At 44.1% G+C, this 25,897-nt stretch overlaps 2 non-coding genes across 2 annotated transcripts; both read left to right on the top strand.

Annotated features, from left to right (window-relative positions):
- On the top strand, positions 1–73 carry trnaf-gaa (transfer RNA phenylalanine (anticodon GAA)). The gene has a single exon. It is a non-coding gene; the product is annotated as a tRNA-Phe (tRNA).
- A 23,964-nt stretch (positions 74–24,037) lies between these two features.
- Positions 24,038–24,119, top strand: trnas-gcu (transfer RNA serine (anticodon GCU)). The gene has a single exon. It is a non-coding gene; the product is annotated as a tRNA-Ser (tRNA).
- Positions 24,120–25,897: the final 1,778 nt, after the last annotated feature.

Genomic DNA, 25,897 nt, shown 5'->3' with positions numbered 1-25,897 from the left:
GCTGAAATAGCTCAGTTGGGAGAGCGTTAGACTGAAGATCTAAAGGTTCCTGGTTCAATTTCGGGTTTCAGCAACTTTGCTTCCTTATGCGTCCCTTGTCTTGGTTCTGATTTTCCGGTTGCACAATTTGCTTTGAGATTATTTACCAAGCACCAGTGGATTGAATTTGAGAAACAACACAGAGTCATTTACAGCACATAAGGTTGTCGTTTGGCCTATCACGTCCATGCTGGCTCTCCCCGGAGCTATCTAGTCAGTTCCACTCACCAGCTCGGTCCCTTTCCTCCTGCAAGTTTCTTTCCTTCAAGTATCCATCTAATTTCCTTTTCAAATCATTGATTGTCTCTGCTTCCACCACACTCGTGGGCCAAGACATTACTACCCACAGCATAAAAAATTCCACCTCATCAAGGATGGGAAATACTTATATCTTCTATATTTGCTTATTCTCTATTTCTATGAGAATAGAGCGACAGTCAACATGAAAGGAAACCCAAACATCTTCGAGCAGCGTGTAAATGATAAGTGGGTAGTAAGAGTTTGAGTCGGGCCTATTAGGAACAAAAAGGAGAATATAAGCTTCGAGGTGCAGGGCAATGTTAATCTACTTAATGAGTACTTTGCATCAGTGATCACTAAGGAAGTGGAATTTGGCAAAATATCAGTCGAAGTGAAGAGAGTAGAGTCAATGGAGAGGGTACAAATTGAGAGAGGGAGGTACTAAAAAGGCTGGCTGTCCTTAGGGGAGATAAATCACCTGGTCTGGATGGCTGGCATCCCAGGTTGCGAAAGGAAATGCGGATGCAGATACTGGAAGAGTTTGCCATAATCTTCCAATCTTCCCTTGATACGGGGGAGGTGCCAGGAGTAAACAGTGTCAAATGCGACGCCCTTATTCAAGAAAGGGTGTAAGGACAGTCCGGCTAACTACAGGCTAGTTAGATTAACAGCAGCGGTGGGTAAGGTTTTAGAAAGAATAATCAGGGTAAAAAATCAACAGTCACTTGGAGAGGTTCGAGTTAATTAAGGAGAGTGAGCATGGATTTATAAATGGGAGTTCATGCTTGACTAATCTAACTGCATTTTTTGATGCACTAACAGAGCAGGTTGATGAAGGGAATGCAGTGGATGTTGTTTATATGGATTTTAAGGAAGCGTTTGACAAGGTACCACATAAAAGTGGGGTTTACAAAATTGAGGTTCGTGGTATAGGAGGGTCAGTGTCCAATTGGATAGAAAATTGGTTTAAGGACAGAAAACAGCGAGTCTTATGAAATGATTCTTTGTCAGACTGGAGGATAGTCGACAGTGGTGTTTCCCAAGGGTCAGTGCTGGAACCACTGCTTTTTGTGCGAAAGATAAATGACTTGGATCTTGGAATATTGAGTCGAATCTCAAAATATCCCGATGACAACAAACTTGGAGGAGTGGCAAACAGTGAGGATGATATGAACTGCCTGCAACAGGACAATGATAGGCTAGCAGAATGGGCAGACAGGTGGCAGATGGAATTTAATAGTGACAAGTGTGAGGTGATGTATTTTTGCATAAGGAATAGGGAGAGGCAATATTTACTTAATGGCACAGTTCTAAAGTGTGTGTTGGAATAGAGGGACTTGGGGTTCATGTGCATCAATCTTTGAAGGTGGCAAGACATATTGCGAGAGTGGTTCGCAAAGCATATGGGATCTTGGGCTTGAAAAAAAGAGGCATTGAGTACAAAGCAGGGAAGTTATGCTGAACCATTATAAAGCTCTGGTTAGGCCCCAGTTGGCGTGTTGCTTCCAGTTTTGCTTACCACACTTAAGAAAGAATGTGAGCGTCCTTGAGAGGATGCAGAGGAAATTCACCAGAATGGATCCAGGGATGGAGGATTTTAGTTACAAGGTTAGGTTGGAAAAGCTAGGGTTGTTCTACCTGCATCAAAGGAGAGTGAGGGGAGAATTGATAGATGTGTTTTCGGCTATGACAGTTTTAAATAAGTTGGCAAGGAAACATTGTTCCCGTTAACTATTGGTACAAGGACTAGGGGACACAGATTGAAGGTTTTGGACAGGAGATACAGGGGGAATGTGCGCAAGAACTTTCTTACAATGATTGGTGATGATCTGTAACTCGCTGCCCACGGGGGCAGTGGAAATTGAGACAATCGAGGATTACAAAAGGAATTTGAATGGGCACTTGAAGGAAATAATTTTACAGGGCTATGGGGATCGAGCAGACAAGTAATAACTCGTCTCCACTCCTAGTATTTCTAAATCCCACACATTCACTATAATGTGAACAATTCTTTCCTGTTGTGTCTCTCTCAGATTTGTAAACTTCACTGTATTGGAGTGAAGTGACATCTACTGGCAAGAAACAAGAACTGCCGTGATGAGATCAGCCATGATTGTATTGAATGGCAGAGCAGGCTCGAGGGGCTGACTTGCCGACTCAGGCTCCTCGTTCTTATGTTCATAGAATCATACAGCACAGAAGGAGGCCATTCGGCCCCATTGTGTCTCTGCTGACTCTCTGACAAAAAGATGCAATTAGTCCAACCCCCTGCCTATTTCCCCATAATCCTGGAGAATTTCACTTTGAAATATTTGTCCAATTCCTTTATGAAAGTTATAATTGAATCTGTTTCCACCACCCTGTCAGACAATTCATTCCAAATCCGAATCAGTTACTGGGTAAAAAGATCTCTCCTCACCTCCCCTTGACATTTTTGGCCAATTATTTTAAATCTGTGCCCTCTGGTTACTGACCCCCAGGACAGTGGAAACAGTTTCTCCCTCTCTACCCTATGAAAATCCTTCATGATTCTGAACACCTCTATTAAATCTTCCCTTAACCTTCTCTACTCTGAAGAGAACAATCCCAGCTTCACCAGCCTGTCCAGAGAACTGACACCCCGCATCTCTGGGATCATTCTAGTAAATCTCCTCTGAACTGTCTCAGAAGCGTTGATGTCCTTTCTAAAGCCTGGTGCCCAGAACTGGACACATTACTCGAGCTGAGATCGAGCCAGCGACGCCCACATCCCACGAACGAATAAAAAAACGCTCCCGAACCAGTCCCCAATTCTTATCCATTTATTGACGCCGTTTCGGGAAGCCTCACCGGGAAAAGCTTCACCACCGCCATCCGCAGGGATACAGATGGGATTGTTCCATCTTATTGTGGCCCTGAGGCCCTGCTCCAGCTGTGTGAGCCCGCAAAGTCTTCTCGCACATTGTGAATATCCAACTCCGAACCCGCAGCTCTTGCTGCTGACAAAGCTCTCTACCGCGCCTGCGCGCCCCGCTCCTGTCACAGACAGGGCGGATTCTAGGCCGCTGAGCATTCTGGGTATAACACCTGTCATTAATGCTATTCTTTCAGCTGAAAGGTTTTATGACGTACATTTCATGACCTGGAATCGTCGTGAGTGTTTTCTTTTACACCTGTCAGTGCTTCACTTTGTAGCCATGAGTTTCTGGTGTGAGAAAGTGGTGTTTAACTCAGTATATTTCAGTTTTTGGTCTGTGACTGTGGGTATTATTCAGTACTTGTTTGTTTCTGCTATTGCTCTGTGAGTTTCACCACATATCTTTCAACAACTTGTATGTGATCATCAGCTTTTGTCTATATCTATCAGTTTCTGAGAAGTGAGAAAGGGTTTGATTCTATCCCTATCAGTTTCTGTTCCATGCATGTGTCTTTAATCTGCACCTCCTCTGAGTGTGTCTTCTTCTCTGTACTTGTAGGTGAGTATGTGTTTTGCTTTGTATCTCTCAGTCTTTGAAGTGTGAGCCTGGGTTTGTACCTAATTTCCTTTGTACCTTGCAGTTGGGATATGAAAGAAAGATTTTTACACGTTACCTGCCAACCGCTGCTACGTGACTGTGGGTTTCACACTGTATCTGTCAATTTCTTGTCTGGTAATGCGAAGTTTACAGTGTACCTGTCAGTTTCTTGTATGTGAGTGTTGATTTCACTCTGAAAAGAATCATAGATCATAGAATAGTTACAGAACAAAAGGAAGTCTTTCAGCTCATTGTGCTTGTGTTGCTTCTATGCACGAGCAACTCAGCTCATGCCACAGACTCATGTATTCCATGAAAACATGCAATTTTTCCACTTCAGATAATTATCTTATACCATTTTGAAAGCCATGGTTGAATCAGCCTCCATCACACTCTCAAGCAGTGCATATCAGATCTTAACCACTCGCTGTGCAAAAGAAGTTTTTCCTCATGTTGCCTTTGGTTCTTTTGCCATTCACCTTAAATCGGTGTCCTCTGGTTACAGAGCTTTGAATAATATTCCCCATTGCTTTCTCAGCACTGATGGATTGTGAAGCAGGAGACAGCCAGAAGTCCCACTGAGCCGCACTGACCCCGAGCTGAGAATGAAATGAGATGAAGTTCAATATTTCACAGCGAGATGCTGCAGAGAGATGAGACCCGAATCAAAGTGAGACTTTCTCATACTTTTGCTGAATTTCATTTCAAACACTCCTTGTACTCTCTGCTAATGAAGCCTTAAAAAAGGGAAAAACAAAATGGCACTCAAACTCACCACCCTGAAATTAAAAGTTTAATGTTTGACTGACTGAACTGTCACTTCTACTCGGTCTCTTATTGGATGGATGCAACTGTATTCTTCAACGCAGGGGTGGCATTCAAATCCTCCCATGGGTCCACATGTCAGACTGAGTTCCATGTTGTAGACTCAAGCAAAGGAAATCTGTTCAGTTCCAAAACTATCAGTGAGTTGAAGCTCATTACGATCATCATCATCAGAGGTCAGAACTACCTGGTGAAAGATGACAATCTGAAGAAGGATCCACAATTATTCAAAGGCATCGACAAAGTGAAAAACAAGAAAATCGATGAGTCAATGCAAGCCAAACAGCAGAAACACTGAAGAATTCCATTCCATTCCAGTCCAGAACCCAGTCCTGTTGTTTTTGGAGTCAGGTCACAATTACTGCAACAACTTTATATTCCCACTTGGCTATCTGTACATTTAGTTAATCAAGCTCTTTGAATCCAGCTCTCTGGTCCTCAAGCAGGCTCCATATGGAAATCAATTCCGCCTTCTGCAAGGCTGAAACCAATCAATGACCTTAAACTAAAAATGCCAATGAAGAAGGGCTTGTCTAGGATTTGAACCCAGGATCTCTCACACATTAATTAATCACTCACCCTAAGCAAGGATCATACCCCTAGATCAACATGCCACTGTTATCAGAACTTCCTTTTAGCTCCTGTGGAATTTCACTGGCAGCCAAAGCCGACCATCCATTTTTTTTCAGAGCAAAGCAACATCTTGCAAATTCTGAAATAAAAACAGAAAGTGTTGGAAATGTTCAGAAACTCTGGCAGCATCTGTGGAGAGAGAAACAGAGTTCACCTTTCAGGGCGTTTACCTTTTGTTTGAGCCATCCTTTCACACTGCTTCTGTCCACCCAATCTCACTTTCTATTTTATCTAGATTCCACCCACTCACTACCTAAATACATTTATCATGAATTCCTCATATCTTTTAATAATGCCAATTTTATATTTCTGGCCTTTGCTTTGGACTCCACCACAAGTGGAATCATGTCTCCATCAGCCCAATCAAACCCATTCACTATTTCCTCACATTGCAATGTTTCTTTCACCCTGACAGACGATGGAATTTCTGCTGCTTGATTGCAGTTCTTGCTTTCTGCCAGTAGATGTCACCTCACTCCAGTACATTGAAGGTGACAAATCTGAGAGCACACAACAAGAAGTAATTGTTCACGTTGTTCATTGTTCAGTGAACAGGTCCCTCTATTCCTGCACACTCTTTAGAACTGTGCCATTAAGTATATATTGCCTCTCCCTATTCCTTCTGCTAAAATGCATCACCTCACACTAGTCACTCTTAAAATCCATCTGCACCTGTCTGCCCATTCTGCTGGCCTATCACTGTCTTGTTGCAGGTGGTTCATTTCATCCTCACTGTTTGCCACTTCTCCAAGTTTGGTGTTATCGGCATATTTTGAGATTCTACTCTATATTCCAAGATCCAAGTCATTTATTTGTCGCAAGTAAAAAGCAGTGGTTCCAGCAGTTACCCTTGGGGAACAGCACTGTCGACAACCTTCCAGTCTGAGAATGAATCATTTATTATGACTTGCTGTTTTCTGTCCTTAAGCCAATTTTCTATCCAATTGGACACTGACACTCCTATTCCATGAACCTCAATGTTGTTAATCACCCTTATATGTGCCGTTTCTTAAAATCCATATAAACAACATCCACTGCATGCCCTTCATAAACCTTCTCTGTTAGTTCATCAAAAAATGCATTGAGATTAGTCAAGCATGAACTCCCATGTATAAATCCATGCTCACTCTCCTTAATTAACTCAAACCTCTACAAGTGACTGTTGATTTTTTCCCTGATTGTTCTTTCTGAAACCTTACCCACCACTGCTGTTAATCTAACTAGCCTGTAGTTACCCGGACTGTCCTTACACCCTTTCTTGAATAAGGGTGTCACATTTGCCACTGTTTAATCCTCTGACACCTCCCCCGTATCCAGGGAAGATTGGAAGATTATAGCAAGCCTTTCTGTTATCTGCATCCACATTTCCTTTCGCAATCTGGGATGAAAGCCATCCGGACCAGGTAATTTATCTTTCTGAAGCATAACCAGCCTTTTCAGTACCTCCCTCTCTCAATTTGTACCCTCTCCATTGCCTCTACACTCTCCACTTCTCCTGATATTTTGTCAAATTCCACTTCCTTAGTGATCATTGATACAAGGTACTTATTAACTAGATTAACATTGCCCTGCAGCTCAAAGTATATATTGCCCTCTTTGTCCCTAATGGGGCCCACTTCACCGCTGACTACCTGCTTATTATTTATATACTGCTCGAAGATTTTTGGGTTCCCTTTCATGTTGACTGCCATTCTATTCTCGTAGAGATACGGAATAAGCTAAATATAGAAGATATAAATATTTCCCATCCTTGGGTGAGGTGGAATTTTTTTATGCTGTGAGTGGTAATGTCCTGACCCATGAGTGTGGTGGAAGTAGAGACAATCAATGATTTGAAAAGGAAATTGGATGGATACCTGAAGCAAAGGAACTTGCAGGAGGAAAGGGATCGAGCAGGTGAGTGGAACTGAGTAGTTGGCTCCGATAATTGCTGCAGTCACTGCGATCCCCCTTAATTTTGTACAAGGTGACAATGTTTGCAGCACGCATGTTTTGAGCCCTTGTTGAGCTCGACTATGGAGGGCTCACTGTCCAGTTCATCCATGACAGGGAAGTCTGGAATGGCACTGAGAGCGACTTCAATGACAATGTTCTCCGTTATGTAGAGTTCAAGATAATGCTCCACTCACCTTTCCATCTGCTTGTTAGGTTCAGTGATGATCACCCCTCTCTTTGTCTTCAAAAGGTGCTGATTTAGTTACTACTGGGCCCATTGCTTTCTTAATTCCTTCATACATCCCTCTAGCATCCCCGGATTCATCAGCAGAGTTTTAACCAGTATTGATTGGTGCAGTGCCGAGCAGTCTGCAGAGACTTGATTCTGGCAGCTCTGAGAGCATTTAGATGTTGTTTGCTGGGGACTTGTTTGTAGTTCATGAGGGCTCTCCTCTTAGTTACAGTAACTGACTCCATTTCAGTCCAATAAGCCTCAAACCAGCCTGATCAAGGATGTTGAGGAACTCCTGGGTCCTTTCTGGATCAGTGGTTCGGCAAGTGTTGATCAGAAGACGAGCTTTCATCATGGATGGATGAAGCTTCCTTGGCTGAAGCCTGACCTTGTTACACACCAGGGAGTGGTCAGTGTCACAGTCAGCGCTGTGATAGCTGCGAGTGATGAGGACACTGCTGAGGGTGTTATGTCTGGTGAAGATAAGGTCTAGCTGGTGCCAATGGCATGATCTCGGATGTCTCCAGGACACCTTGCAGCACAGCTTGACCTGGAAGTAGCTGTTCATCACACAGAATCCATGGTGACAGCATAGCTCCAGCTATCTCTGTCCATTTTCGTTCATCTTGCCAATCCCCTGGTGCCCTATGCACATTGGCAAAGCTGTGTAGTCAGTACCCAAGCTTTTGTTGAAGTCTCCTAGAAGGTACAGTCCCTCAGTGCTGGGAATTCTACTGATGGCAGTGTCAAGTGTCACATAGAATTGATCCTTGACATCTGGGGTGGAGGTGAGTGTCGGGACATAGATGCACATGAGATTAACTGGGCCCACACTTGTTGTCAAGTGAAGAGTAAGAAGTCTCTCTGAGCCTACTGTGGGTGGTTCACTCATCTGAAGTGGCGTGTATTTTACTGTGAACCCCACTCCATGCTCACGAGTTGCCTCTTGGGCTTTCCCCTGCCAGAAGAAGGTGTAGTGTTTCTCTTTGAGGGATCCACTTTGAACAAGTCTAGTTTCTTGCAGCACAGCAATGTCCACATTGAGCCTTGTGAGTTCCTTGTCGATCAGAGCTGACTTGTGTGTGTCATCAACCTGCAGAAGGTTGTCGGTAAGGCAAGGACACATGGTCCTTACATTCCAGCTTGTGATGCGAAGGACTGGTGTCTTCTTTGTTGAGTTTGTTTTTCTTGGTGCATAGATAATCAATCCGCCTGTTGAGAGATGACTCTCTAAGCTCCAAGCACCCATTGAAGCAAGCAGGTCGTGGCTTCACAGCACCTAACTAACTGGGGGCTGCCCAACTTGGAGTGAATGGTAGCTATCCAATGAGACACTAAGAGCTCTCCCACTGTCCGAAGTAACCCCTGGCGCTCATACTCTGCACCAATTGAAAGAGAGCTTATAATCAGTAACTGTTTATTCCCGGGTTGTGCTCATGTTTAACCACAAAGCTGGAGTGTCCTCTCTAGGGCACAGGCCTGGGCAAACAGGATGGAGACCCTGAGCATCAGGACCCCCTCTCAGCATTGCTCGTATTGTCCAAAGGAAAGGAAAATACCAGTACTGTTTGCTACCAGCTCTGCTGTCGGAGTTGCTGGAAAACTGCCTGATAAGTCACAGGTAACCGCCTCCAGGACTCCACTCCGGATTTACTGTCCAGGTTTACTGCCTCAGCCTTCTTATTTATTTATTTAGAGATACAGTACTGAAACAGGTCCTTCCAGCCCACCGAGTCTGTACCGACCATCAACCACCCATTTATACTAATCCTACATTAATCCCATATTCCTAACACATCCCCTCAATTCCCCCACCACCTACCTGCAATAGGGGCAATTTACAATGGCCAATTTACCTATCAACCTGCAAGTCTTTGGCTGTGGGAGGAAACCAGAGCACCCGGCAGAAACCCACGCAGTCACAGGGGGAACTTGTAAACTCTGCACAGGCAGTACCCAGAATCGAACGCGGGTCACTAGAGGTGTGAGGCTGCGGTGCTAACCACTGCGCCACTGTGTCTTCTCGAGACACCCCTTGAGAAGTGAGACTTTTTGCCCAGAGATGGGGCTCTGTTTCTTGGCATCAGGATGGAACCACACACCAGTGGGCCTGTATGACATGCACAAGGATATCACACACTGCCCCATCTCTGGTACAGATCAGAGTCAGACACTGAACAGATTGCAACCCACAAGGACATCACAACCTTCCCGCTCTCTGGGACAGGTCAGTGTGATACACCAAACAAACAGCACCCCACAGGGACCTCATAAATGCCACGTCCCTGTGACAGATCAAGGTCAGACACTGCAAATATTGCAACCACAGGAACATCACAAATTGCCCCATCCCTCGGACAGCTCGGGGTCTGACATTGAACATATTGCAACAACAAGGACATTACTGTATAACTCCCTCCATTCTGAAAAACAAGCATTCACCCTACTTTTTACCCTGCAGCCAATTTTGGATCCACACTGCCACTGCCTCTTTAATCCCATCTGCTTGAATTTTGTTAGCAAGTCATAGAGAGATGCAAAACTGAAACAGGCCATCCGGCCCACTGAGTCTGTGCTGACCAACCACCACCCATTTATAGTAATCCTACAGCAATCCCATATTCCCTACCACGTCCCCACCATTCTCTTACCTACACTAGGAGCAATTTACAACAGCCAATTTACCTATCAACCTGCAGTCTTTGCTTGTGGGAGGAAACCGGAGCACCCAGCAGAAACACACACAGTCACAGGGAGAACTTGCAAACTCTGCACAGGCAGTACCCAGAACTGAACCTGGGTTGCGAGAGCTGTGAGGTTGCAGTGCCAACCACTGTGCCATTGTGCTGCCCCAAGTCTAGTTTATGGTACCTTTTCAAACACAATTTTGATGTCCAGACACGTACCATCAACCTCACCACCCTCGTCAACTCTCTCTGAAACGTCATCAAAGAAATTAATTCATTAATTATTTCAGACACAATCTTCTGTTAACCAATCTGTACTGGCTGTCGTTTATTAGCCCATGTTCTACCAAGTGACAGTTAATTTCCTCCTGGATAATTGTCTCTAAAAGTTTCCCCACCACCGACATTAGACTAATTGGTCTGTAGTTCCTGGGTTTATCTCTCTTTTTAAACAGGGCTGTAATATTCACAATCCTTGCTGACTTATCTTTTAATTCTGGAAAGTCTATTGCAGACAATCACTTTGGGCATGACTTTAACCAATTAAAGCAACAGGATACTTGATTAATAAGTCCAGAACTTTTATTGAGAGTAAAATAGTACTTAATAATTGAAAGTAAAATTATACTTAACAAACTTGGGGAATATAACTTGACAGCTCTGGGGACTGGTCGAGCTTGGTCTCAGAGTGTCACGGTCCTCTTTGTCCAGTCTAGATCCCTCATCAGGTGGAGAACTTGGTCGATGATCTGAGCCTTTACCCCTGAGATCTTCTAGTGTTCCTGCACACTGAAACCTGACAAGATCCCTACTTTTAACCCCTGGATGGCCATCACACCACCATGTAAAATAATAATTGGTCCCAGCTGTTGCTAGGTACATTTAATTAGTTCTTAATAATGTCTTCCACGAACAGTCACCTGTCCTCAGAATCTCAGACATGAGGACAATGGAGTGGTTTCACACTGTCTCCCAATCTGATCTGAAACAAGTTTCCTGTTCATTAAATCAAGACTCTTGAAGGTCACGATGTGGCATACCATGGGTTTTATCAGGGGTCCGAGAAAGGTCCATTGTTTGAATAAATTTAGCTGAAACTGCCCTTTCCCACAAAGACACAGAAACTCACAGTAATTAGATTGAACTAACTTTAAATGAAAACCCATTCTCTCTAAAATGTTTATTGATTCATTAATTATAACTCAATCAAGGTTCATTACTTTTACAATCATCTGTTTCAGGATGGGTAGCTACTCATTAATTATACAGGATTTAAACATTAGTACTGAACACAAAATGGTTCCTTTGGTCATGTGTTAATTATAAAATGGCTTTCGTAATGTTGTTAGTTATGACAATGGATACATTATAAAAATGGTCAAGTTAAACTAAGATCGAACTACCCAAGCTTACCTCCATCCTCCAGTCCTCTGGCATCATTCCCATATTCAAGGAGGATTGAAAGATTGTGGTTCGAGTCTCCTCTATTTCCACCCTTACTTCCCTCAGCAACCCAGGATGCAGCCCATCCAGACCGGGTGACTTTTCTACTGTGAGCACTGCTAAACTTGTAATTGTCTCCTCTTTATCTATTTTCATCTCCTCCAAATTCTCCACTTCCTCCTCCTTTACTGTGACATTTGCAGCACCCGTTTGTTTTGTGACAGATGAAATCTACTTAATTAGTGCCTCAGCCACACCCTCTGCCTCCACAGGATCTCCTAATTGACCCACCCTTTCATTGACTGTCCATATGTTGGTAAAAGACTTCAGTGTTCCCAGTTATGTGACCTGCTAATCTTTTCTCATACATTCTCTTGCTGATCTCTTTTCCTTTTTCAGCTCTCCTCTGTACTTTCTGTATTCTGCTTGTTTCTCTACTGCATATGAATCCTCACATGATTTCTCAGTGAATGGTTTTTGAACTATTTTGTAAAAGGATTTAATTTTGTAAATTTCTCCCTAGCTCCCCTCATGGTCAGGCAGAAAGTTTAACTGCTGTGTTTTCAAACAGCAACAGCTTTATTTGAAAAGCCATTGGGACAGGATTCCGGGTTTTAATCCAGTCACAAATCTGGTTCTGACGTCTTGTGGCTCCAGCTGTCACATGACCTGTCAGAGGATGACCTCATCATTGACCCAGTCATGGAGCTGTGGGTTGATGTTTAAATTGTTTCAAAATAATTTTCCAGAAGGACAATCAAAATGAATCCATATATAAAAGGTAGATTTTGTGAATTTGTGCTCCCAGTGGAAATTCCTGCAGAGTCTGCTGGTTTTCATATCCCCAATTCCCCACAGGAAGCTCTGTGCTCAGAGTCTGTATTCATTACATCAACATTATACAGAATCATTTCATGGGAGACCTCAGTGTGAATTGTAGACAGGTGGGTCAGTTTTAACGTTCAAAGTAACACAGAAGCAAAATACTGCTGATACTGGAAATCTGAAATAAAAACAGAAAATGCTGGAAATACTCAGCAGGTCTGGCAGCATCTGTGGAGAGAGAAACAGAGTTCACGTTTCAGATCTGTGACCTTTCATCAGAACTGAGCTGAAATTGTCTGAGGGACTGCGATTGTGGAATCAATTTCAGGGTCAAAGACATTGTACTTGGTAAGGATAGGAAGATGGAGATTATTAAGTATAGTGCAAAAATATAGATGCTTTTACATTATTTTAATCAAAATTGATTTAAACTTTGTGCTCATGAATCCTATCTTTTGATCACAATGACACTGATAACAATGGAAAAAGCAAGACTTGCATTTCACGACCACAGGACATTGCAAAGCCTTTGAGAGCCAATGAAGGAAGGACTTTTCAAGTGTCGTCACTCAACAGTACAATAGAGTACCCTACAATAAAGATGTGTAAGATTCTCACCACACAACTGCCAGACAATGACCATTCTAAACAAGAGAGAATCTAACCATCTCCCTTTGACATTCAATGGCATTACCATCGCTGAATCCCCCACTCTCAACAACCTGGGGGTTACCATTGAGCAGAAACTGAGCTACAGTAGCCAGATAAATATTATGGCTACAAGAGCAGGTCAAGAGACTGGGAATCCTCCGGCAAGTAACTCACCTCCTGACTCCCCAAAGCCTGTTCATTAGTCAGGGGTATGATGGAATACTCTCCACTTGTCTGGCTGGATGCAGCTCCAACAATACTCAATAAACTCAACAGGACAAAGCAGCCCGCTTGATTGGCACCCCATTTACAACATTCATGCCCTCCATCACTGGCACATAGTGGCAGCAGTGTGTACCATCCACAAGATGCACTGCAGCAATGTGCCAAGGCTCCTGAGACAGCACCTTCCAAACCCGCGACCTTGATCACCTAGAAGGACAAGGGCAGCAGATGCATGGGAACACCACAACCTGCAAGTTCCCCTCCAAGCCACACACCATCCTGAATTGTAACTGTATCACCGTTCCTTCACTGTTGCTGGGTCAAAATCCTGGAACTCCCTTCATAACAGCAGCACATGGACTGCAGTGGTTCAAGAAGGCAGCTCAGCACCACCTTCTCAAGGCAATTAGGGATGGATAATAAATGCTGGCCTAGCCAGTGACACCCACCTCCCATAAATGAATAAAAAAAATGATAATATCCTGTAATCCTCCAAAGTAGAAAATACAGATGGAAATGAAAAATAATAAAGCACAGTCAGCATGGATTTCATAAAGAAAGACTTGATTAACCTTATCTTTGAAAAATCAACAGCAAGAGTAATATAGCAGATGTAGAAGAGTTTAAGTTAATAAAGCCTCATCCATTTATGTGCTTGAACCAACAAATTGTGGGTTAACAAACAAACACACTAACTGACAGAGCTGGGTGTTGTTCTTTCTAAATTACCATAAAGTAGGTTGTTAATGAGTTAAAGCTTCATGTTCCTGCAACCAGAATAGCCATTGTCCACTATCAGTTTTAATGTTATAAATAAAGGGTGGAACATTCATCGTGAATCTATAGAAACAGTCTGGTCCTGCACACTGCAGACACATCCACGTCATCACCAACCAGCTCTCCTATAATTGGTGCAGTTATTTGACTTTGCCCCATTCGCTCCATGGAATTACTTTTAAAAGATTTTAAATTCCAAGAAGTTTTGTTAATGTTCAGCCTTTGAGAAGAAATCATTCCCTGGCCACAGTGGAGAGAGCATTAAATATAAAACTGTAGATTACCAGGTAACACAGTGAAAGCTGATCAGCTAATCTATAATTACTTACTTTTCTTACTTTTGCTCTTGCTATTCAGTTTTTCATCATTTTCAGTTCCTGACTCCGGATATTATTGTGATTAAATGTGAAAAGATGCACTGTGTCTCAGCCCCGGTATATTGACTCTTTCTCTGTACAGTGCTGTGTACACTCAGATACTGACACTGTCTCTCCCTCCCTCCATTTTCCAGCCCTGACGGTGCAGAAAGCGCTGCTCAAAGTTACACATTCTGACTGTTTGCAGTTGATTAGTGAGAGATTATTAACGTATCCTTCTGCAGCGCTGCCTCGGTTAATAACAGCAGATAGAAGTCACATTTCAGGTACAGAAACAGACGCATCAATTATTCACTCTTTCCCAGTGTGAGTGAGGCCGGGACAAGCAGCAACATTCCAGCCTCACACTCTGCAATTACCCAGCACCAGCGGAAAGCAGTGAATACAGATTCAATCAGTGGGTTAATGTCCATTACAGGGATGCAAGATTCCACAGCCCAGGACAAACATCCCCAAACACCGAGAACAAGCTCAGGAAAACCCAGGGGAGGTAATATCCCAGTCACTGAACATTCCAGTAACATTGAACATTTCCTGAACTGAGTGAACCTTTCAAAGTACAGAAGTGAGGACGAGGTCAAAAACGTCTGAACAGTTGAGGTGACTGAGTGGTTTCAGCTTCTCTGTTCAGGTTGCAGCTTTCACTGGAGGCATGTGTTTAAATCCCACTTCTGACAAGTTGATTTTCAGTTACTTTGCAGAGCTTCCTTGAAGGTTTGAGGTAGAGGAAATACTGAGGAACTGTTTCTAACTGCTGAACGGTCAATAACCGAAGGTTACAGATTTAAGGTGACTCACAAAACCAGAAGGAACTTGAGGAAAAATTCCTTTCTGCAACGTGTGGTTAGAATTTCAGTTATGTGGATAGATTGGAGAAGCTGGGGTTGTTCTCCTTGGAGAGGAGATTTGATAGAGGTGTTCACAATCATGAGGGGTCGTGACAGACCCGATAGAGAGAAACTGTTGGTAGAAGGATTGAGACTCGGGTAAAAGCTGTGGCTCAGTCGGTCACACTCACCTCGAAATCACAAGCTTCTGGGTTCATATTTCACAGCTGACACTCCAGTGCAGCACTGAGGGTGTTGAAGGTGCTGCCTTTCAGGTGTGATGTTAAACCAAGACCTGGTCTGCATGTTTGGGTGAATGTAAAAGATCCCATGCTGCAATTTCAAACAAGTGAAGAGCAATTCTCCCTGGTGTTGTGATCAATATTTGCCCCTGAATCAGATCAGTTGGTCATTATCACATTGCTGTTTGTGAATATCAGCTGCTGCATTTCTGACATTACAACAGTGATTACACTTCAAAAGTATTTCATTGTCTACAAAGTGCTTTGATATATCCAGTGGCCTTGAAAGGTGCTATAGAAATGCAAGTCTTTTCTTTCTTTATCACAACACATTGCTGTGTAAAAAATGGTTCTTCATGTCACCTCTGGTTCTTCTCCAATCACCTGATATCTGTGTCCTCTGCTTACTGACCCTTTTACAACAGGAAACAGTTTCTCCTGATTTAAACTATTGAAAACGTCCATGATATTGAACAAATGTGTCAAATGTCTTCTGGATTTTCTCTGCTGCAAGGAGAACAACCCCAGCTTCTCCAATCTCTCCACATAACTGAAATCCCTCACCCTGCTACCATTGTGGTAAATCTCTTTTTTATTCTTTCCTGGGTTGTGGGCACTGCTGACACAATGTGATTCATTTCAACGCAGCGGCCCGCTGACATCATCGGACTGTGCCAAGCTGTGCATAGGCACAGCTACATCTTGCCAGGATTAAGTGGCACATGCGTAGGATGATGTCATTGTGCAGCGCCAACATCATCGCATATCTGCGCCTGGTCCATCTTCGCACATGTGCGCTAAAGAGTCATCGGGTATCCAGCCCCTCACTCAGCTGGAGGAAGCGGCTGAATAGGAGACTTTGAGGCTGGAGCTCTCCCCCCTCGGCAACTCGCTCCAGGCCTCGACGCTTCCTCCCCTCAGCCGCTCGCTCCACACCTCGATGCTCCCCTGGACAATTGTTCCCCACTCGCGTCATCCAGCTCTATGGCCGCTTGCTCTCTGCCCCCCAACCCCCGCTCCAGCCGCAAGCACTAGGCCGTGCCACTTCCCTCGTCCAGGCCACTCACTACTCACTCCTACGTCACACTTTGCAGCCCACATTGCTTCTTCGGGCGGCACGTGGAGACTGGACAAACGTGGGAGCAAGTAGCCGAGAGAAGGGAAGCAGCGCAGCCCAGAGCTAGCGGCTGGAGGGGAGGGGGGGTGGGGAGTGAGCGAACGACTGGAGAATGGGGTGACATGATCGGGAGACAATCGGCCAGGGAAGTAGGGGGGGGAGCAGCGAGGTCTGGAGCGAGCGACTGTGGAGGGTGGAGGCGGCCGGTGCAAAGCAGGGGGAGAAAGCGAGTTGTGCCACTTAGTGGTTGCGTTGTCAGCAAACGCAGCCTTTATTGTCCATCCTTAATTGCCCTTGAGAAGGTGGTGGTGAGCAGCCTTTTTGGAGCTGCTGCAGTCCATGTGTTGTACGTAGACCCACAGTGCTGTTAGGAAGGGAGTTCCAAGATTTTGATCCAGTGACAGTGAAGGAATGGTGATATAGTTCCCAGTCAGGACAGAGTGTAACTTGGAGGGGAGCTTGCAGATGGTGGTGTTCCCATTCATCCAATGTCCTTCTAGGTGGTCGAGGTTGGGGGTTTGGAAGGTGCTGTCGAAGGAGGCTTGGTGAGTTGCTGCAGTGCATCTTGTAGATGGTACACACTGCTGCCACTGCTCACTGGTGGTGCAGGAAGTGAATATTCAAAGTAGTGGATGGAGTGCTGATCAAGTGATATGCTTTGTCCTGGATGGTGTTGAGTTTCTTTGGTGTTGTTGGAGCTCCACTCATCCAGGCAAGTGGGGAGTATTACATCACACTCCTGACTTGTGCCTTGTAGATGGTGGACAGGAGGTGAGTTACTTGCAGCAGAATTCCCAGCCTCTGACCTGCTCTTGTAGCTACAGTATTTTTATGACTGATCCAATTCAGTTTCTGCTCATTGGTAACCCCCCGGATGTTGATTGTGAAGGATTCAGCAATGGTAATGTCATTGACTGTCAAGGGGAGATGGTTAGATTCACTCTTGTTGGAAATGGTCATTGCCTGGCATTTTTGCGGCGTGCATGTTACTTGCCACTTATCAGTCCAAGCCCAATCTTGCCCAGGTCTCTCTACATGTGGACACGGACTGCTTCAGTATCTGAGGAGTTACTAATGCAACTGAATATTTTGCAATCATCAGTGAACATTTCCACTTCTGACCTTATGATGGAAGGAAGTTTATTGATGAAGCAACTGAAGACGGTTGGGGCCGAGGACACTACCCTGAGGAACTCCTGAGCGATGTCTGGTACTGAGATGATTGGCCACCAACAACCAGCACCATATTCCTTTGCGCAAGGTATGACTCCAACTACTGGAGATTTTTCTCCTTGATTGCCATTGACTTCAATTTTGCAAGGGCTCCTTGATGCCCTTGGCAAGAGCAGTCACTGTCACCTCAACTCACCTCCTGAATTCAGCTCTTCTGTCCATATTTAGGCCAAGGCCATAATGAGGTCAGGAACTAAGTGGCGGAACCCAAAATGAGCATTGGTGAGTAGGTTATTGCTGTGTAAGTGCTGCTTGATAGCACTGTCAGCGACACCTTCCATCACTTTACTGATGATCAAGAGGAGGCTGATCGGGCAGGAATTGACCGGGTTGGATTTGTCCTGCCTTTTGTATACAGAACATACCTGGGCAATTTTCCACATTGCTGGGTAGATGCCAGTGTTGTAGCTTGGCGGGCGGTGTGGCTAGTTCTGGAGCACAAGTCTTCAGCACTGCAGCCAGCATGTTGTCAGTATCCAGAGCCTTCAGCCATTTCTTGATATCATGTGGAGTGAAGTGGATTTAGCTGAAGATTGGCACCTGTGATGCTGGGGACCTCAGGAGGAGGCCGAGATGGATCATCTACTTGGCACTTCTGGCTGAAGATGGTTGCAAATGATTCAACCTTGTATTTTGCACTGATATACTGGTCTCCCCTATCATTAAGGATGGGGATATTTGTGGAGCCTCGTCCTCCTGTTAATTGTTTAATTATCCACCACCATTCAGGACTGGATGTGGCAGGAGTGCAGAGCTTTGATCTGATCTGTTGGTTGTGAGATCACTCAGCATTATCTATTGCATGCTGCTTCCGCTATATGACATGCAAGTAATCCTGTGTTGTAGCTTCACTCATTTTTAGGTCTGCTTGGTGCTGTTCCTGACATGCCCTCCTGCACACTTCATTGAAGCACTATTGCTCCCTTGGCTTGATGGTAATGGTAGAGTGAGGGGTATGCCAGGCCATGAGGTAACATATTGTGTTTACATACAATTCTGCTGCTGCTGATGGCCCACAGTGCCTCATGGATGCCCAGTTTTGAGCTGCCAGATCTGTTCATTTCTTCCCTCAGATATAATTGAAAAAAAAATTCTGAAGAAATGCATGAACTAAATAAAAAGGAGAGAGAAATAAATACTGACAAAATGGATGGCAGCATTTGGAAGGTAAAAATATTTCAGTTTTATTATCGATGAGTGAGAGGAATATATCACACTTTGGGGCTTCTGGAAGTGGATTTACTGATAATCTGGGGAATTGATAGGAAGCTGCTTCATAGTTGGTGGAACAAATTCCCGCCTTTGGGGTGGAGCCAACAGCTGCATCCGTCCAATAACAGACAGAGTAGAAGTACTGTATCAGGCCTTGTTAGCTCAGTTGGTACAGCATGGGACTTTTAATCTCAGGGCCTTGGATTTGAGAGCCTTGTTGTGTGGTTGTTCTTCCCTTTTTCAGTCTTTATCAGCAGAGAGTTCAAGGATTGTTTGAAATTAAATTCAACAACATCACCAGATTTCAACTACTCCCACCCCGCCCCCTCCCAGTGTAATTGACAGAACTCTCAACCTCTGCCTTCCCCCTTCCCCTCCCTCCCAGAACTGCGACAGGGTTCCCCTTGTCCTCATTTTCCACCCCACCTGCCTCCACATCCAAAGGATCATCCTCCACCATTTCCGCCACCACCAGCGTGATGCCACCACTAAACGCATCCTCCACTCCCCTGTCAGCATTCCGAAGGGATTGTTCCCTCCGCGACACCCTGGTCCACTCCTCCATTACCCCCAATACCTCGTCCCCTTCCCAAGGCACATTCCCATGCAATCGCAGGAGATATAATACCTGCCCTTTTCCCTCCTCTCTGCTCATTATCTAAAGCCCCAAACACTCCTTTTAGGTGAAGCAGCGATTTACTTGTACTTCTTTCAATTATGTATACTGTATTCACTGCTCACAATGCGGTCTCCTCTAAACTGGGGAGACCAAACGCAGATTAGATGGAACACCTCTGCTCAGGCCGAAAGCATGATCCTGAGCTTCTGGTTGCTTGCCATTTCAACACTCCCCCCTGCTCTCATGTCAACATTTCTGTCTTTGGCCTGTTCCAGTGTTCCAGTGAAAATCAACCCAAGCTCGAGGAGCAGCACCTGACCTTTTGATTTGGCACTCTACAGCCTTGTGGATTGAACATTGTGTTCAATAACATCAGAGCATGACTGGTGTCAGGCAACCACAAGCATTAACACACTCTTTGCATTTGTCCCAGGACAGCTTTGTTATTTAATCTCTCCTGCCCTCTGCCCTATCAAACACCTTCCCCTTTGTTCTCTCCCACATGCCCCTCCCCTTCACTTGTTTAAAACCGAATTATTTTCTAACCTGTGTCAGTTCTGATGAAGGGTCACAGACCAGAAACAGTAACTCTGTTTCTCTCACCACAGATGCTGCCAGAGCTATTGAGTATTTCCAGCACTTTTTGTTTTTATTTCAGATTTCCAGCATCTGCAGTATTTTGCTTTTATTGTGTCAGAAAGTCTTTCCTTGATTCAGGACTCTGACCTCTCTCCAGAATCTCTCTGCTAAAGATTGAACTTTATCTCATTTCACTCACAGCTCAGGGTCAGTGTGGCACAGTGGGACTTCTGGTTGTCTCCCACTTGACAGTCCAAAAGTACTGAGAAAACAATGGGGAATATTACTCACATGTTGTGTTCTGTAACTTTTTACAAACACTTTAATGTATATATTGTCTTCCAAAGCAGTGACAGAATGGTGGCTTTAGTGTGTTGTTGAAATAGCTTTGTTGAGTTCGTGTTGTACTAACAGTTAAACAGTTCTTGATTCAATCCCAGGTTTTGTCACTTTCAACCTCTCCTGTGTCTTTTTCTTTGGCTCCAATTGTCAAGCTGCATGATTTACTCTGAAATTAGCACCAGAGAACCAAGGCACCAGCGAGCATGAGGAGCTGAAATTAGCACAGATCAAATCCACTTAATATTTCTGACTGAAGATGGTTGCAAATGCTTCAGCTTCATCTTTTGCACTGACGTGCTCAGCACCACCATCATTGAGGATGTGAATATTTTTGGAGCCTCCTCATCTTGTTAGTTATTTAATTATCCACCACCATTCACGACTGGATGTGGCAGGACTGTGGAGCTGTGATCTGATCCTGAGGGAGATATCCGTGCGTGGAGTGGCGGGATGTATGGAGAGTGATCCTGAAGAGGGTGTCCGAGCCTGGAGTGGAAGCTTTCTGTGGAGGTACAGGAGTAGGCCATTCAGCCCCACTGTTTTATAAAGGTTTAGCATAACTTATTTGCTTTTACTCTATGCCTCTATTAATAAAGCCAAGTGTCCTGTTTGCTCTTTGCAACCTTTTCAAACCTTGATCAAAAAAGATTGGTGTACATTGTCTCATTCTTCCTCCCAAACTGTATCACTTCACAATTTTCTGTGTAAAATGTTATCTGTTGTGTGAAAGCCCATTTTACCAGTGTGTTTAAGTTCCTCTGAAGTGTGTTACTGACACTGGCATAGGACGAAATTCACGAGCATTCTTTGATGCTATCTCCGTGGAAAGAGCAATCTTACACACTAGCTCAAATTGGGATTTTGTGTGTTTGGTATCTTTCCTCATCCACCAATATAAGCACAAATCTGTCTCATAATGTAAGGTCTAAGAATGTGCCAATGTTGCAATGTGGTGATAAATTCTTCAGTGTCACAATGTACTCACCAACTGTTTCACTACTTTTCTGATTTCTGGATCCAAGTTTGTAGCTTTCGCGATCTCTAGTGGCTTAGGGTTGAGCCTCACTTCAACGAAGAAACGGAAAGTTATGATTTAAAGATTACACTGTCGATCATTCACATCTCTGTCTTCTCCTGAACTTCGAGTTCAAATTTGTTTGTGACGTTGAGACACACGTTAAGACAGCACAGTCTTTGTCTTTGTGAAGGAATTGATTTGGGAATGGCTGTTTGAAACTGTCCCTTCTTGCACAGAAATTCAGTGCAAATACTTGGTCACTCACAATTTCCTTGAGAGAAATTTGTTCACAATCGCATTCGACACGGAAACTGCCTCAGCATTAATCTCACTGAAGCAGAATGTGACCGTGTTGTCTGTTTCAGAATGTTGGTGCCGTTATTTGTCGCTTTTAACCGAGACCGGGACGCAGGGAAAGGTTCATCCGAGTTTGGAATATATTATCATTCAGGAGCAAGAAAAATCAACAGGAACCAAATAAGAAAACCCAGTCTCCAGATTTGAGAATCTGGAGATCCGCTTTGGGAAAGTGAATCAGAGCAGAATGAAGGGTGAACAGTCCAACTGCCCAGAAGAGATGAAAACACGGCTCAGTCAACACGTTCCCCTGGTTTATGATGCTGGAACATTCCTCACACAGAAATGATTCAACCCAATGACAAACATTCTTACAGCTGATAATTTATGCTTCTGATTTAAGGACTGTCTCATGTGGTTATCGAGTGACGACGAGAAGATATTAAACTTTGTTCTATTCAATCTAGCTGTGATGATGTTTGAATTTTTCTACCTTTTATAAACAGTATTTGAAGGGTCTCGGTAACAATGTTCAGTGTTGATGAGAGTGGGGTCTGGGTGAGAAGCTGCTGAGTGTGACAGGGTCAGGACTGGATGCAGGAAGTTCTCTGACAGTCTCCCTCTATCTCTCTAATGGGTTTGAGTTGATTTACGACTGGTAGCTTTTATTTTACTTTTCTTATTTAGAGATACAGCACTGAAACAGGCCCTTCGGCCCACCGAGTCTGTGCCAACCAGCAACCACCCATTTATACTAATCCTACATTAATCCCATATTCTCTACCACATCCCCACCATTCTCCTACCACGTACCTACACAAGGGACAATTTCCAATGGCCAATTTATCTATCAACCTGCAAGTCTTTTGGAGGTGGAAAGAAACCAGAGCACCCGGCGGAAACCCACACAGACACAGGGAGAACTTGCAAACTCCACACAGGCAGTACCCAGAACTGAATCCTGGTCGCTGGAGCTGTGAGGCTGCGGTGCTAACCATTGCGCCACTGTGCTGCTGTTGGTGTTTTGATAAATGAAGGAAGTTCCCTCCACCCATTTTTTTTGGACAGACAGTGTGGTATAAGGATGTAAAGGGTTAATGCTGAAGATAGTTGGATCAACCCCTCCCACTGTCAGAGTGATGATGGAACAGTCACATGAGATGAAGTTTGGGAGAAGAGAGAGCAGCACCAAGGATATTGTGTAAATTAGAAAAGAGCTCTTAATTCTTTAAGCAGGAACTGTGTCCAGAAAATATCGAGAAACTCACAATTTTATTATTCAGGAGTAGGAACACAGATATTAATTCCAAGTGACAGTTCTGGGACCAATTAACAAAAAAAGTAGAGAACAATATTGCTCACTGATTGAAATCCCCCAGTGAGGAGACAGTTAAACAGGTGATCTGTTGGGGCATCCTTCGATCCAAGGTTTCAGCAACATTTAATCTCCATTTTTGGTGAAATTCTCTGTTATTTGCAATTTTTTTTATCAGCTTTGATGGGCGAGTGAAAAAACTGAAAAAATTGAACAGTTCCATCCTTTCTTTTCTTCCTTCTTCTCTTCTTTCCATCAGTTTCTCTTTTCTGTCCCAGATCAAATAATGATGAGAATCCCAATTTAATCTGCTGTTTCTGGTGTTTTATCCATTCCAATCAAAATTTCAACATTCCAATCAAATCTATTTGTTATTCCACAGTGTCTCTCCATGTGTTTTATTCTGTTGTATTCTCTCACAGTCTGTTTGATGATCAATGTAACATCTCACTCTCTGTTCTGGTGAAGATCAGAAGCAGTGATATCTGTTTACACCACCCGACAAGTCGGCCTGAGGCTGTTCCTCGCTGATCATGTGGAGTTAAAGCAATTCTTCCAGTCAGTTAGTTCAGTTGTCATTTCATGAGAAATTCGGTCATCATGACTTCGTCAGTGACCTAATGGTTCAGGTGTCTGAGTGATGTTAATCATGATGTGATGAAATGATTGTATGTTCCAGTCTTTCCGTGGTGGGTTTTCACACTGAGTAGAAACGTGTTGGACATGGTCTGGAAATGTTTCACACCGCTCCATTCCCAACTTCATTTATTGACAGAAGATATATTTCCATCATTGCACAGCTGGCTGCATAGCCAGAAACTGTGCTGAAGGTGACAGCTATGCCTCTACAGCTGACAAGGTGGCCGAGAGGTTAAGGTGATGGACTGCTAATCCATTGTGCTCTGCACACGTGGGATCGAATCCCATCCTTGTCGCCAGTTTATGAACTGTTTAGTGTTTCGTTTATGTTGGGGGAGTTGATGTGTGAAGTCAGCATCGAAACCTGTTCTTGTCAATGTCCAGACAGTGATTCCAGAATTTGTTATACTTATTTAAAATTGAGACAGACAATTGGAATTCTTCACTCAAACTGCACTGGAATGAAGATCAAATAGGGATCACGAAACGGAGCAGGATTTTTCCTCCCCTCCTTCCTTCCATCTTTACTTTCTCTGTATTGCGCCAAGTGAAAGACAAATGGGAAAAGCAAATGGCGAGGGAGCAGATGCCGAAAATTATCCTTTGGCAAGAAATTTATTTTCAAATCTTCTTGATAGATTAAGTGAGTGAGCAATGCTTTGGCAGATGGAGTTTAAAATGAGGGGTCATCTACTACCTACGACAGATCAGAGTGTTTTTTTGTAAGAGGTGAGATGTTAGAAACGGTGGAGGAGCAGAGACCCGAATACTGAATTAATAAAAGCTAGTGGACTGGTAGAAAATAATATGAAAAGTGAACAGAATCTGAAGATTGGAACTCATGTTGCAGTGATATAAAGCTCTGTGCTCCTGAAGTAAATGTCCAAGCCCAGATTGTGGGGAATCTGTGGAGAGTGATTTGGTTTTTATTCATTCTTGGGTGTGAGTATCGCTGATAAGGCTAGCATTTATTACCCATTTATATTGCCGTTGAGAAGTTGGTGGAGAGCTGCCTTCTTGAACTGATGCAGTCTTTATGGTGCAGGAACACCCACAGTGCTGTTGGGGAGGGAGTTCCAGGATTGTGACCCAACAACAGTGAAGAAATGGCGATATCGTTCCAAGTCAGGATGGTGAGTGACTTGGAGGGGAACCTGCAGGTAGTGAGTTCCCATGCATCTGCTGCCCTTGTCCTTCGAGGTGGTAGTGGTCACGAGTTTGGAAGGTGCCGTTGAAGGATACTTGGCGAGTTGCTGCAGTGCATGTGGAGATGGTACACACTGCAGCCACTGTTTACTGGTTGTGGAGGGATTGAATGTTTAAGGTGGCGGGTGAGGTGCCGATCAAGTGCGCTGCTTTGTCCTGGATGGTGTTGAGCTTCTTGAGTGTTGTTGAGTGGGATGTATTCCATCACACTCCTGACTTGTGCCTTGTAGATGGTGGACAGGATTTGGGGTGTCAGGAGGTGAGATACTTGCTGCAGAATTCGTAATCTCTGACCTGCGCTTATAGCCACAGCATAGATGTGACTGGTCCAGTTACATTTCTGGTCAAGATGTTGATGGTGGGGGATTTAACGATGATAATGCTTCTGAATATCAAAAGGTAGATTTTTTTTCTCTCTCATTGGAGATGTTCACTGCTTGGCACTTGTGTGGCCAGAAGGTTGCTTGTCACTTATCAGCTCAAGCCTGAATGTTGCTCAGGTCTTGCTGCTTGCAGGCACAGACTGCTTCAGTATCTGAAAAGTTGTGAATCATCATCTAACATTCCCACTTCTGACTTATGTTGAAGAGAAAGTCGTCAATGAAACAGCTGGGAAGTTTGGGTCTACGACACTACCCTGAGAAACTCCTGAGGCAATGTCCTGGGCTGAGATGATTGGCCTCCACTAACCACAACATCTTGTTTTGTGCTAGGTATGACTTCAACAAGTGGAGGGTTTTCCCCCTGATTCCCATTGACTTCAATTTTGCGAGGCATCCTTGATGCCACACGCACTCAAGGGCAATCACTCTCACCTCTCCTCTGGAATTCCAGTCTTTCGTCTCTGTTTGGACCAAGCTGCAATGAG

The sequence above is a fragment of the Heterodontus francisci genome, unplaced genomic scaffold (genome assembly GCF_036365525.1).
Source record: "Heterodontus francisci isolate sHetFra1 unplaced genomic scaffold, sHetFra1.hap1 HAP1_SCAFFOLD_86, whole genome shotgun sequence".
NCBI classification, from domain to species: Eukaryota; Metazoa; Chordata; class Chondrichthyes; order Heterodontiformes; family Heterodontidae; genus Heterodontus; species Heterodontus francisci.
This window is presented reverse-complemented; position numbering and strand designations above follow the sequence as displayed.